Genomic DNA, 15,376 nt, shown 5'->3' with positions numbered 1-15,376 from the left:
TTTAGAAATAATAAGTTTAGAAAAAATAGATCAAGAGATACGAGAAAGTTTTTTTTTACAGGATTCAACATCCTTTTATAAATGAAACCTCACCAAAACAGATACAGAATAAATATGGCTATATGACAAATGCCCAAAGGTAAATTTTCTTTCCTGTAGTACAGATGTCTAATTTCAGTTTGAAGTCAAAGAAAACATCTGTATCAAAAGTGCATTCATCCCACCTAACTTAAACTGAAGGCCTCCCAGCTGGCTTGATAAGAACTCCATAACCCCTGCTGAGATGCCTTTGATTTTACAAATCCTGGTTGACTTCAATAACTGGTCAGCAGGATCTGAAATGCTTCTTCCTTTTACTCATTTAAAAAAAATCTCTCCCCCTTGTGTTTTAAATTATTCCATTTAGATTTTGCAAGTAGAAACAAAGAATATATCCCTGAAATCCTAAGACTGCCTATATCTCCTGCCTCCAAGAAAAGTGGGATACAGTTCATACTCAATCATGCATACTCCTGCACCTTACTAATTCACTGTGGCCCAGGTGTTACGAATAATTTTCCAAGGTTCCCTGGCTGTTACTGCCAGGAGCAGTGTGTCTCAACCTTTTCATGACTGTGATCCCCCATGCGGTACTGTTTTCTTCCTGTGATTATCCTGTCTTTTCAGTTGGTTCCTTAGTCTTTTGCCATAGGCCCCCATTTATGCAATTTTCACTTGAGCCCCCCCAGCTGGAATGCACAGGGGGGTCACATGGTCTATGGGTTAAGAAATTGCTGTAGATCATCCTGAAATTCTAAGACCTTTAAGGGCTCCTGGGCAAGCAGCAGCACCAGATCCAAGACTGTGCCAACAGGAGGCTGATGGAGTTTGAAGAAATTTGAAAATCTGGAATGGAAAACATCTGTAACATGCAGGATGATGAAGCCAATTTATTGACTTGGCAAGGGCTTATTGTTCCTGAGGATCCCGAAGGGGACCTTTAGAATCAAAATAAACTTTCCAGCACAGTACCCATTTACACCACTGAAGATCACATTTAAAACAAAGATCTATCACCCAAACACCCAAACATGATGACAAGAGGCAGGTCTGTCTGCAAATAATTAGTACTGAAAACTGAAAACCAGCACCCCAAACCGACCAGGTAATGCAGGCCCTCACTGCATTGGTGAACGACCCTCTACCTGACACTTATTTGGAGGTAACCTAGCTGCTGAATACTCTAAGGACCTTAAAAAATGTTGTAGGAATATTGAAGAGATTACAAAGAAATATTCAGGAAAGTGACCCATCGACTAAATCTGTCATGACTGATTTCAGCAAGTGTGAGCAGAGATCCTGAGCAGGGCATTCAAACACCTGCAAAACAGAACTCTGGAAAATTGGCATGTGCCACTGCCTGGTGTCCGCTTGTGGCATTTACCAACTTTGTACAGTTTTTTTTTTTCAATCAAAAGTGGTCTAGGAAAACTGTAAAGAAAAAATTATAAATTGAAGATGTTCTAAAAATAAATGACCCTTAAGGGAAGATCCAGTGATAGTATCAAAAGTCTGAAACCACAAATTTTTCTTTAAACAGAACTGCACAATTCCTCAGTTACCTGAGACAAATGTTTCTTTCTTGTGGCATGCTTACTCACAGTGTCAGGTGGGCAACGCCATCTGGAAAGGGGCACTACTTGGTAGAAATTTATTGAGTTGCTATAGCTTTCTCATATTTCGTCTGCACCATATTAAATGGTATCCAATTCAAAAGATTAGTTAAAAAAAATTCAATAATCTTCTAGTTCAGCCTGCTCTAGCTCCTATATTGCTACCAGGTGAGATCATTAGCTATACAGACATTTCTCATTAGTATGTGACTGGATCCTCTAGGGTTCCAGTAATTGGACAGCAACTGGATCTCAAAGCCATTGTTACCATTCTAGATTAAAGGAGTGATGAAAAGATTCTCATAAGGAGAGCGAGAAGGACATCTATTTATTCAATGCACGTGTTGATGGGCAGTGTTCATATTACATGCCTTCACCCAGAAAAGAAAAATTACCTTGCAATTGGAATCAATTGCACCACCAGAGGAAACTATAAGCAGAGACATGCCATCTCTTTATTACTACTTCATTCAATATTGTTTTTTTTTACACTGACCCAATGAAATATTCTGGATTCAATTTCTACAGGTTGAATTGATGTTATTTTAAAAACAAAACAATTTATCTGAACCAAAATGCCAGCATCCTTTGCCAGAGGCCTGATGTCTCCCCAAAGACCCTGGCACATATTATACTCCTTGAAATCAATTCTGGATTCCCAGATGTCCTCTGGGGTCTGTAAAAAGTAAAGTGGCCACTTAGAAAAAGAACTCACAGTAACAGCATCTAAAACTTTCAGGTAAAAAATTAGTGTAAAAGAAATAAAAAATGATGGGAAAGTGAGATCCATGTTATGTGATTTTTAGCTCAAATCTTTCTAATACTGAAACTCAAATGCATCTTAAAGATTTTATGCAACAGGAAGCAGGGGTGGGGACATGTATTAGCTATCAAAGAGAGAGAAAGAGGAAAGGAAAAAAAAATAAAAAGATCTTCAGATGCTTTCATTCATACCAGCAACATCACTGCCTCCTCCCTCCAAGACACCCATTCACTGGGATGTCCATTGCCTTAAGCTCTGGCAGTTTTTCCATTAGGGTAATAACTTCTAAAGATCATTATGAATAGAAGATGAAGCTCATTTCCTGTTCCTCCAAATTAACATCATTTAATGAGCTTATTATTTCCATGACCATTTAGATAAACTAATGAAATTTTAATATGCATGATTCAATGCTAAACTTTTTTAAATGAGAGTTTTGTTCTTTATGTCTGTCTGCATTTTTCACATTACCAAATAGTTCCTGCTTGTTTATTTTCTCAACTTCTGAAGGAATTTGCCATACTTAATTTATGAAAGAGCTCTATTTAATAAAACAATTTAAATATTTCTGAAAATCAGCAAAAAGTTTAATTTCATGTGATGTGGACATTCTATAGATTACAAATAATTTATGGGATTAAATAAAATAGAAATAAATGTGGAAAATGCATTGACTTAAAAAATTGGTGTTTCTCACTAAAAACAGAAATAACAACTAAGATAACTGACACCAATGTGTGTGTGTGTGTGTGTGTGTGTGTGTGTGTGTGTGTGTGTGTGTGCAGGTCTAAGATTTTTACTAAGGACGAAGAAGATAAATTCCTAAAGTGAGACAGTTGTTTTAGGATTAACTAAAATGAAAATTAAAAGTAATAGGAGTTTGCAAAAAAGAAGCAAAGAAACAGAGTAGTGGCAGAGATAGCTACAATTGATTATTATGGTTTAAAAAAAGAAAGATTTAATCTCAAAAGATATGAGAAGCAGTATCTTACTTTTCCTTCATTTACTGAAAGGACAAACACTGTATTATCAGTCTGTTCATGATAAGATTTTGTAGCTTATCTCCATTGTAACTAATGTACACGGAAAATAAGAATATATGTGTTATATTCTAATGAGGTTTAATATTTATTGTAAAAATTTAGTCTACTTATTTCTGAAGGAACTAAATTTTATTTGTAACAATGTGTTTATAAATGTGCCTTTGAAATCTTTGTCACTTAGGCCAAATGGATAATTAAGTACAATTTTCTAATAATCTTTGTAAAAGTTATAAAACCTTTTGATGTTTTAAATAAAAGGTCCCCAATTGCAAGTTTAAATTAATTCCTTTTGACTTAGTTACTAAAAGATGTTTTTCTAAAAGGATGATCACATGAATGCATCTCTCTGCTTATGAAAAGAAAATCATTAAGCTAATAATGCTATTTGATGTGCTAAGTGGCATGGGAGAAATATTAAAATTTTAAAAATGAACATTTACATGTATTTTTATAAACTATGCTATAAAATTTCTGGGGAAATATGGAGGAATAAAACTATGTCCTGGTATGTTATTTTATAAACCCTTAACTCTCAGAGATATTCAAAAGACAGCAAAATTATATCAAATGACTCTTATATCCTTAAGCTAAATTGGAAAAAAAATCAAGAAGAAAACAGAAAAGTAAGATTCAGCATAACAAAAAAAGCACTACCATATCTGAATAAACTAAGGATAATAATTGTAATATTTAAATGAATGTCTAAATCTTTTAATTTCTCCAGACTTAAGAAAATATTCTCTTAAACTACTAGCAAATCTCTTAAACTATTAGGAATTTGATGTGTTATAACAATATTAAGATTTTTTTACATTAGCCACAAAAAACTTCACTGGGGCATGTGGGTCCATACCCAACTATTCTTAGCCTGGTCGTGTGTGCTTATGCCAGTGGTAGACATATTGCCTACCACTATGATTGTCTCTCTAGCTCCCCTCCAAATTATTTTTCTTCCTATCTAGCAAGGACAGGATGTGCCAGAGATATTTTTAGATAATAAACTTATGGTAACCAAGTAAAACAGAAATTATTTTAGACTTTTATTTCAGTAAGTTTGTTAAAAATATCAAAAAGCTTTTGAAACAACTAAGAATATTACAAAACAAATATTATCCATATAAGTAAAGTGACAAGATCACAAAGGCATGTATGAAAACATATATAGCTGCAAACATATTTGAACTTTCTAAATTAGGAATACTACATTTATATAAAAATCAAACAGATGAGTAGAAACTGAGGCACAGGGCCAGAGTGATGTTACAGTGGACAGGGCACTAGCCACGTGCCCAGGTTTGATCTCCATCACCATATATGGTTTGCCAAGTCCAGCCAGGAGTGATCCCTGAGTGCACAGTCAGGAGTAAGCCCTGAACACCACTGGGTGTGGCCAAAAATACTGCCCCCCCCGACACACACACATATACACATACACACATACACAAATAATCTTGAATCCAAATCAAATAACTCTTGCATTCTTAGAAAATATTTTTATTTAATTGCAATATATTTCTTCACTATATATATTTATATATATATATATATATATATATATATTCTTTTTCATAGTAAACACCCACCACCCATAATAAATTGTGGGTCTATAACTAACACACAATTGTGAATGAATGCAAAAAGTCACATATGAAATGACAGTTTTAGGGAACTCAGCCTTCATTTTGTTTTTGTTGTTGTTGCTTGTGTGTGTGTTTAAGTGTGTGGTGATGTCTCTCAAAGAGGAACTGAAAGAGCTATGTTTGGAGTATGAAACTTCACTCGAATGAGAGAAAGAATCCAGAGTTCCAACCTCTGTCACTGCTCAAGAATCAGGGACGCTGTCTCATTTGCCAAGGCATCGGAAATCAGATGGGCTGGAAACGTAATGAGATTTGAAGATGACTGCTGGACTAGAGCCATCACCGACTGGATTCCATGGGACGTCAAAAGATCACATGGCTGCCCACCTACCAGATGGTCAGACTTCTTCATCAAGACCCTGAACAATTGGTTTGAGGCTCTTGGTATTCCTAGAAGGAGCAGATGCCATTGGTCTATGCTAGCACGCAACAGGGATGAATGGAGAAGTTACTGGCGCCCGCTTGGGCAAATCAATGAGTAACGAGATATCAAGTGATCAACTGATCGATAATTCAAAGTCATATATGCACTCTTATTCTCACTCATGTTTACTGCACCGTTTTTCTGATACTGAAGATTTGGAAACAACTTAAGTGCCCCACAACAGATGGATATAAAAAAATAAAGCATATATGCATTGGAATAAGTCTCAGCTATAAAACCTTTATAACATAAAAAGGTTAATTCCTACCACTTGCAACAGTATAGGTCGACTCAGGCATCCCTAGAGGGTAATGTGCTCAATGAAAAATGTCAGATAGTAAAAGCAAAACAGTGTGTTTTACTTTTATGTAGTAAATAGAGAAAACTAACATAAACTAAGCACTACACTGCAGCACTGACCTCCTGTTGTTCATCAATTTGGTCAAGCGGGTCCAGTAATGTCTCCATTGTGAGACCTGTTGTTACTGGGTTTGGCATATCGAATGCATCACGGGTACCTTACCAGGTTTTGCTGTGCTCTCTGAGAGGGACAGAAGAATTGAACCCGGGTCGCCCGGGTCGGACGCGCTCAAGGCAAATGCCCTACCTGCTGTGCTGTCACTCCAGCCCATATATAAACATGAACTAAATAAAACAAAATAACCTTTTGAGCTTTAAAACCAATTATGGGTTACTGAAACGAAGGGAACAAAGCAATATTGGGCTTGCCTGGCACATGGCAAATCTAGGTTTGATCTCCAGCACCATATATTGTCCCCTGAGACCCTCTAGAATAGATCCCTGAGTCCAGAGTCAGCAATAAGCCTTAAGCAGTGCTGTGTGCACTGCGTCCCCGACCCTCAAAAAATTCTAACAGTGATTTAAAATCATATAAAAAGACAAAGCTTTCCCAAAAGAATACACGTGAGGACGTTATTATTGTGATTTGGGCTCCTGACTCTATATTTTACTCTTCTATAAGATCTAAAACTGAAGACATAAAGAATGATACTATGCTAGTAGACACAGAATATAAAGATGCAATTTATGATACCAATAAAAAAAGGAAAAATATACTACAGGAGTTTGGGTTTTTATTCAATTGGTATTATGCAGGAATTGGTTTAAAATAGTAATTTTGAAACCTCATATCATTTCCATGTTAACTACAAAATTCTGCAAATATATGCATATATGGAAATGATAAAGGCACCAAAACAAATCACATAAAAAATAAAATAAACATTTATTAGGGCAGTAAGAGAGGTGATGAAAGAATAAAAGTCATTAAATATAAATAAAATAAATAAAGTGGCAATCAGAACTCCATTTCTCTGAGAAATTGTTTACAAGTAACTGAATTAAGTTTATCATTATTATACACACATACTGGTAAAATTGACTAAGAAAAACATATTCAACTATAAACTCTTTAGAAAATACTCATTTTAGCTTCAAAGAGCCACACAAATTTGAAAATAAAAGGAAGAAAAGACAGAAAAGCCATGAAAACAAGAACCCAAAACATTGGGAGGCAGACTTTAACACATTAGACAAAATTAATAAAATATTATTATAATAAAAATATTGTTGCAAATGACTAAGAAAGTATAATACTAAAAAAATAGGCAAAGGATATTAAAACATATTTCTCTATCATTACATACGTGTCCAAAGAAATGTGAAAACGTGTTCAACATTACTGATCATTAGGAAAGTGCAAATAAAACTACTAGGGGCCAATTCACACACATTAAGAAGACTATTATGAAAACAGAGAGTAAGTGTTGGGAAAGCCGGGGAGAAACTAGAATTCTGCACATTATTCGTGGGAATATAATGGCCAAAGTGCTGTGGAAAATACAGTTTCTCAAAAGAATGAAAGAGCTTTAGCACACAATTCAGCAGTTTTACCTTTGTTGCATGCCCAAAATAATTTAAATCAGGCATTTAAATAGATATTTGGACACCCATATCCATAGCAGCATTATCAGAAGTGCAGAAATGAACAAGGAAACCAAATGTTTATCAAGGAGTTAATGACGAAATAAAATGTGGTATATTTCAAATAGAATGTTATTTATCCCTGAGACGAAGACAATTGTGACCAATGTCATTAAATGAATGAACTTGGAGAAATTATGCTAAGTGACACAGACAGTCACCAGCACATATAATGTATGACTAGACTACTATAATTACCTACAGCTATTTCTTGGAGTTAAAGAGAATGGTGATTTCTAGGGTTTGGGAGAAAGAGCTATTTTTGTTTTTAAATGGATATAGAGTTTCATTTTGAGAAACTTCTAGATATGGACTTGGAGATGGTTACATTATACCATGAATGTAACTAATAAAATTAAAATTGTAAAATGGTAAGTTTTAGCTTATGAATATCTAGCTAAAATTAAAATATATATATATCCAGGTCTGAAGAAACTGATGAAAGTGTTATATAATCCTGGATGAGGCCCCCAAAACACTTAGCCTGACCAACACTACATTGCCTGTTTGAGCACATAACTTTCAGCACACTGCCTGACAAAATATCATTTGGAGTGACAAAATGATTTTGAGGACTGTGGGAAAGGCCCTCCCAAAATTGTGCATATCAGTATGTTATGCACAATTATGTTAAATACCTCCGGAAGTATTTGGCATCCAAAGATCGGAATACTATCTTTAGTAGAAGATATATAGATCACTAAGGCCTTTGAGAATCATTGAATTCCTATCAAGAAAAATTTAATGTGGTATGTAAGTCAATTTGTAATAGATCCATCTTTTTAAATTTTTAAGATCTTGTGAAAATTCCAACCAAACACTGAGTAATGGTGGATGGAAGCAGACACTCTAGTGGCTGGTGTGGTTTTGGAACATAACAGCATTTGCATGAAATCCTACTGTAAACAGTATTGTAAATTACAATGCCTCAAATGACAAAAGAAAATCTAATTCAGATCGTTTTTATTAAACTGATGATAGATGATACTAAAATTCCTCTGAGAAAATTAATCTTGTGAAATAGAATAATTGCAAAAACACAAAAACAGATGCCAGCTATTGAAGAATAATCTAAATTTATGCTAATGAAAAACTCTGATGTTAATAAGAAAGCTATTTCAATGAACATAAACACAGACAGACAGAATAGCATATATTTTGATCTCTCCTTTGCAGAAGGAATGAGTTGAGTTTCATACAATACTCCAAAAAGTAAAATTTTCTTTTAGCTTGCATGATTTCTGATCAGCTTTCTATGGTATGATCATCTCAATACCCCGAGGAAAGTTCTTCTAGGGCCTCATGACAGCACATTTCCCCAAGTTTTAACTTCTTTGACACTTCTGTTCTCTTAGAGTTTCTCTGAGAATTGATCTCTAATCTGTGAAGCTCCATTAAGCATTGATACTTGTTAATATTTTTCCCCAAATGTAAATACTTATTTTTTTTAAATGTAGGAGTACTGCTAATTATTTAGCCACTGATTAGACTGGTTGAAATGGGCATGAAATCCACCTTACTTTTTTTTCTTTGTTATAAATGTATTTATTGAATCACCCTGAGAGCAGTTACAAAGCTTTCAGGTTTAAGTCTCAGTCAAGCAATGATCAAACACCCGTCCCTTCACCAGTGCCCATTTTCCACCACCAAAAACCCCAGTACATCCCCCATCCCACTCCATCCCCCTACCTGTGGGGCAGATGATTTCCATATTACTCTCTCTACTTTGATTACATTCAATATTTCGACACCAGACCCAACATTTTGGATTTTACTCCAACACTCAGATCTGCTGAAAAGGCCACTGTAGACAATTTGTTTTCTATTAAAGGTTATGAATAACATGATGCTGTGCGGCCACAGCAGTGGCCGTGTGATTTTTGAAATTCTGAAATTTTAACAATTAAGTCTGGAGGGATTTCTGCCAAAACCTGCTGGGATCCAAGATTTGGCCTGAGTCTCTGGAATCATGGTCATTAAGCAGCTTGATCAGGAGACAGGGAGGCCATTTGTAGGTGGTGACCTGGGGTCTCGTTGGGGCAGGGGGGAAGAGCCAGAGAGGAAAGGGCCGGCTCCACCCCCATCCCATGAAGTCCCGCGTGTATCATCACTGCAGGCCCAAACCTGACTGTCCAGTGGCCTCTGGAGGATGGCAGCCACGGAGCTGCCAGGGGGAACAGGCCAAGGCACGAAACCTATTCCCAACTGGGGTGGCCCGGCACCTGTAATCTATTGTGGGAACCAGATGCATTTCTGCCAAAAGCCACTGGGTTCTGAGATTTGTTTCTGAGTCTCTTGGATCATGGCTGTTAAGAAGCTGGATTAGGAGCCAGAGAAGCCATTTGTGGATGGCAACCGGGGTCTAGTTGGAGCAGGGAGGAAAGAGCCGGCTCCTCCCCCATCCTGTGAGACCCACCCTGACTGTCCAGTGGCCTCTGGAGAATGATGGTCACTGAGCCGCTAAGAGGGAGCAGGCAGAGGGACAGTATCCTTTCCCCCCTGGAGTGGGTTACCCACTGCGGGGACTAGACACATTTCTGCCAAAAGCCACTGGGTTCCGAGATTCTTTTCTGAGTCTCTGGGATCATGGCCATTAAGCAGTTCGATCAGGAACCAGAGAGGCCATGCCTCCAATTATATAGCTGAGCCAGGGGTGATTTGTGGGTGTGTCTCCCACATATCTAACTTTTGGCCATTTACTTTCTTGGTAAACTTGGCCCCAAGTTGTTGGGGTCTGGCCAAATACACAGCAGCAATTTTGGGTTACCTAAAAATCTGAACGTACCATCAGGCTGCTGATGCATTCGCCTCACAAGTACAGTGGCACCATATCCCCAAACACTAACTTTAATGGTAACATTTAATATCACTTTCTTCATCATTCAAATATTCTATCCATTTTATGTTAGTTTAAAATAAATTAGTCAATTAGTCAGTTTTAGCACATATGTATATATTGATTTTCTAGAAAAAGGCTATTATAACGAGTTTTCTAGATGATTGCTGTAAACTTAAAGGTTTAAGAACCGTGTGAAACTGGAAAGGTACTGATCAGATCTGCTAAATGAGTCAGTTTAGTTACAGAACATTTGGTACACCTATGCACTATGATTAAGTGGATTTGGTTTCAGTACCCATGAATTTTAATCTCCAATTATTTACTTACTAGCTCTGTCACATATAAAACTGTCCTAATCTAATTTATAAACTCAACCAGGATTAGTGTCTGACATGATGGTCATTGTTTATCTTCCTCTGAGTTTATGAAGAAACATCCACCTAATACATCATACACTGAAGCCTCAAAAATCACTTTGCCCCAAACACTATATTCAGCTTTATACCCTAAGAATGAACAATTTCTTTCTTTTTTTTATAGGGGGGTCACAAGTGGCAATGCACAGGGGTTCCTCCTGGCTCATGCACTCAGGAATTACTCCTGGTGGTGTTCGGGGGACCATATGAAATACTGGGAATTGAACCCAGGTTGGCCATGTGCAAGGCAAACACCCTACCCGCTATACTATTGCTCCAGCCCCAGTTTCTTTACATTTGAGAGAAACTTCTCAGCCATGTGTAAAACAGAATGCAAAATAATATCTATATTTCTGGTCTACAAAGAAGATATATCAAGAGTGTATAGCTATTTCATTACCTTTGTGATCTGTACATGATTTAAAGAAACAGAGAAGAATGTCTGATATCTAGAAATCAGATCAATAAGTTTAAATTTCTGGGATTGAATAGCTAGCAAGAATTTTAACAAGTCAGACAATCATCTTCAATCTTGATTTCAGAAGCTTAATAAGCTACAAACATATTTTCTTTTTCCTAAAAATCCCCTAAAAGTTCTAGATATTAAGGAACCAATATTGCTGAGGGCAGGGTATATACATTTCTTATTTTATCCACAATGCTGAAAAAAGATTTATGTATATGCTACAAGCAATCATACTAATTGAAAATATAACCAACAAGATAAAATTCCGGATGAAATGTAATTGTTGAGTTTTATATTTTCCTACAGTTATTTTCAGGATTTCAATTAATTTTACTTATTCTTATATCCAAAAAATATGAACTTATTTGAAAATACAACCAACAAGATAAAATTCAGGATGAACTGTAATTGTTGAGTTTTAGATTTTCCTACAGTTATTTTCAGAATTTCAATTATTTTTACTTATTCTTATATCCAAAAATATGAACTTATTTTATATAAAAGTAAAATAAAACTAATAAGGCAAAAAGATTATTCATACCTACTGTAAAATAACTCATTGTAGATAGATATAAAACAGTAATCCTGGCAGCCTGACTGGCACACATTCTTATGAATTTTTTGTTTTCTTAGAATCAAACAGAATTAGCAATGTATGCCCAAATAACTCTATGGGGCATTTTCATAGGGAGTTAGCCCACCACAAACCATCCCCACTTTTCATTTTCCTAGATAAAGCACAGTCTTGCTTTGTTCACATATTAAAAAGTAATGATGCTACCAACCTGAATATATTAAAAAGCTTTCCAAGAAATATTTCAGGCAAAAGCTAGTCATAAACTGTTTAGATGCCTGAATTTACATTTTGTAACCATGTAACTCAAAGTTGTAAAATCTACTATTTATAGTCATTCTGTTGTAATTATAAATCAGTAAGGAAATTAAATTTCTTTCAAACAGTTTTAAGATGTATGTAAACACAAAACAAACATATCTAAGTTTGATTTACTTTAGACTGTTGCCAAGGCACATGAGGGTAGATAATGAATACTGAGTAGAAGAAAGAAAAAGTTGAAGAGAGGGCAAACTTAGGAGAGAAATGTGGAAGGATTAGAAAGATCTTCAGATGATTTTATTGGTTAAAATTCATTTCATTTCATTTCATCATCCTGTTAATCGTCGATTGCCTCGAGCAGGCCCCAGTAACGTCTCTTTCATCCTAGCCCTGAGATTATATTCAGGGCTCTTTAGGAGAATGAGACCCATCATTGTTACTGGTATTTGGCATATTTGGTAGGCCACGGGGAGTTTGCCAGACTCTGCCCTGTGGGCAGGCTACATTCGACAGCCTGCAAGTTTGTCCAAAGTAGGAATGAGATAATAAGATGTCGCGCGGCCGCGAATGCGGCCGCGCGGTTCCGGGATCTGGATTTTATAGTCTCTGAGTCTTGGCCGCTGATGGGATTACACGGCGCCAGGGGGCCAGGTGGTGGGTGTGACCCCCGCCTACTGGAATTTGGAGGATCTGGGTGGAAGATGCTCGACTCCAATTTTGGTTAAAATAGGGAAAGGAAAAATTGGTTAAAATAGGGAAAGGAAAACTCATTATTTAACAAACAGCTTATGGAAAGTTGGGTAGTGGGGGATAGAGAGAAATAGCCCTAGGGCTGAAATACTCCTTTAGTTTGTAGGAGGCTAGGCTTGGATCCCTGGTACTCCAAACTTTCCTGCGCATAACCAGGAGTGACTTCAAACCACTGGAGCACTTGGCCAGGAGTAGACACTGAGCACCCAGAACTGCCATCAGTGGCCTCAAAACAAAACAGAAGAAAAAAAAAGGGAAGACCGTATTTTTACAGAATTTGAGATAGCCGTTTTAGGTGATAAATGTGATAGGAATCTAGATTTGTAGAAGCCCTCCATTGTACCCAGTATTAGGCATTAAAAAAAGTCTAAAACTGCAAGACTCTTTCCATGTAAAAGAAGATTTTGATTGGGAAGAACTCAAAAACCATTATGAAAAAAGAGAAGCTGGTCATCCCAGACTAAAGAAAATCCCTCGGGAAATTCTTGTCCTCTCTCCAGCGAGGTTTAATTTCTTCTTTTTTCTATTGGTTAGTTACAGATGGCAATTTCCCAGGAATCAAATAGGAATACAAACAAAGGTTAAGAAAATAGTAAAGACATTGGCCAAGGATGACTGCTTAAAAAGACCAAGTGGTACTACAGCTTCAGGCCAAGTTCAAAGCCAGCATTATTCATTTGCTTTTTATAACACAATTGACCTTTAGTGGTTGCCCAAGCATCTGGAGTAAATGCTGTCACTGTGCAGATCTCCTAATTTTAACTAGTAGCACTTTTGCTACACTTCCCCTTTCCCAGCCAAAAGCTTCCCTGGTTTGTGAATATTGGATTAGACTTAGAAATCCCTCTCCTCAAGAAGAAGTGTTCTTTTACAGTAAATTTTCCCTACGTGGCTGATTAGAAAAAAAAAATCATTTATTTAAAGAAGAAAGCTACTGAGCATCTGAGGAATTAGTCCCAAAATAAAAATAGAAAGATATTTTTTGGTATACCTGAAAATATATTTTCTCTCACATTTATTGAGCATTTATTTCTAACTACAATATAAAATGTAATTAACAGTAGATTTAGTACTTACTTCACTCTAATAGGTTTCATTTCTACCTTTTAAATTGTAGAACTGAAAGTAGAGTCACTTTTTGAAAATTTAAAGATAGCACGCTCATGGGAGAGTATTTCTAATTCCTATTTCACATACGGAAATTTAATGTCATAAAGAGGCACTTTAGCTAAGACTTCAATTTTTCAACATTTTCTTCAAAATAAAAGTGCAGAAATTAATGAAATGTGCCAGAACAGGAACTAAATATGCTTTAAATTATTTTCATCCCTTTTGCCCTGAAAAATATGAATAAGTACCATATAGATATTTTAAAGAGGAAAGTACTAGCAAATTATATTTCCAACGAAAGAATCAATGTCCCTATGTGACTTTTAATTAGAAATAATAAGAATGAGAATATTTAACTTTTCTGCTACTTTGTAATGGTTGCAATCAATTGTAGTACACACATACTATATATTCACACTCTTCATTGAAGAAAAATTAAAATAGATTTGGATCTTTATTTCAATTTGCAGTAAGATCTTATCCTGGCAATTTTTCTGGGGCCTTATGGACCAGGAATAATTAAATAAACCCAAGGTAAGTTACACTTTATCTGCATAAGTATGCATCATGCATCATTTGTGCTCTGCTTAAAGGAAGATTTCTCTGGCTGAAATGTTTGTATGGGTGAGTAAGGCAATTACTCGCCTCAAAGCCAGTCAATGTTTCTATTCATCTACTGAAGAGAGTCTTCTTTTTCCCTAGTCTTGTGAATACAGTAGCCAGTATCTGCAGCAGTCCTCAGAATGTTCCCTTACTAATGGAGTTAAAAATAGACCACCCCCTTACAGTGGAAAGAGTTCATTTTTAAAGGTTCATTTAGCTTGAATGAAATCTAAATAGAATTTTTTTTTTATTCTTCATGGCTCATATTTTCCTTCTTCAAGAGAAAGCAACAAAAATTCTATCAACTCATCGTCCTGATCAGGATAAAGAGATGGGAAATGACAATTTATTTTCCAGGAGAAACAATATCATGTGTCTCTAGTCTATTGTTAGAGCGCAAGTGGAAAGGAGTGGATGGATGGAAAGTAAACTATTAATTTAATGGATCATTTTCAAACTTGTCTGGATAGAGGTGGGAGACAGAAATTAGATAAAAGGGAGTCCCTAGCTGAGTAATATTTTATGTTTCCCCTCACTTATGTCCAGATGAATGGTAGAATAAAGTAATTCTCACTCAGGTTCACATGACTTTTGCCAGAGAACAAGGAAACCCAAGGAAACAGGGAGATATTGGAATACAGCAACAGATGACAGATCTGCAGATTCCAGGTGACCAGAGATGACAGGGTTCCAACTGCAGATTTCAGACCAGGAAACATGTATAATGATCAGAAAACAACATCAGGATAAGACCAGGCATTTATATACTGGAGGTGTGCAGATTGCACAGGAACAGAGCTATGATGCTGGCATCCAGCCTAGATGCTGGGG

At 36.2% G+C, this 15,376-nt stretch overlaps 1 protein-coding gene and 1 pseudogene across 2 annotated transcripts in view; one reads left to right on the top strand and one right to left on the bottom strand.

Moving 5' to 3' along the window:
• Positions 1–15,376, bottom strand: part of DPP10 (dipeptidyl peptidase like 10) — a 671,828-nt gene that overhangs the window by 505,499 nt on the left and 150,953 nt on the right. The gene's annotated exons all lie outside the window — the stretch shown is intronic.
• Positions 130–1,299, top strand: LOC130026830 (ubiquitin-conjugating enzyme E2 L3-like; annotated as a pseudogene).

This window comes from Sorex fumeus, unplaced genomic scaffold, assembly GCF_029834395.1.
Source record: "Sorex fumeus unplaced genomic scaffold, SorFum_2.1 ptg000035l, whole genome shotgun sequence".
Classification (NCBI taxonomy): Eukaryota; Metazoa; Chordata; class Mammalia; order Eulipotyphla; family Soricidae; genus Sorex; species Sorex fumeus.
This window is presented reverse-complemented; position numbering and strand designations above follow the sequence as displayed.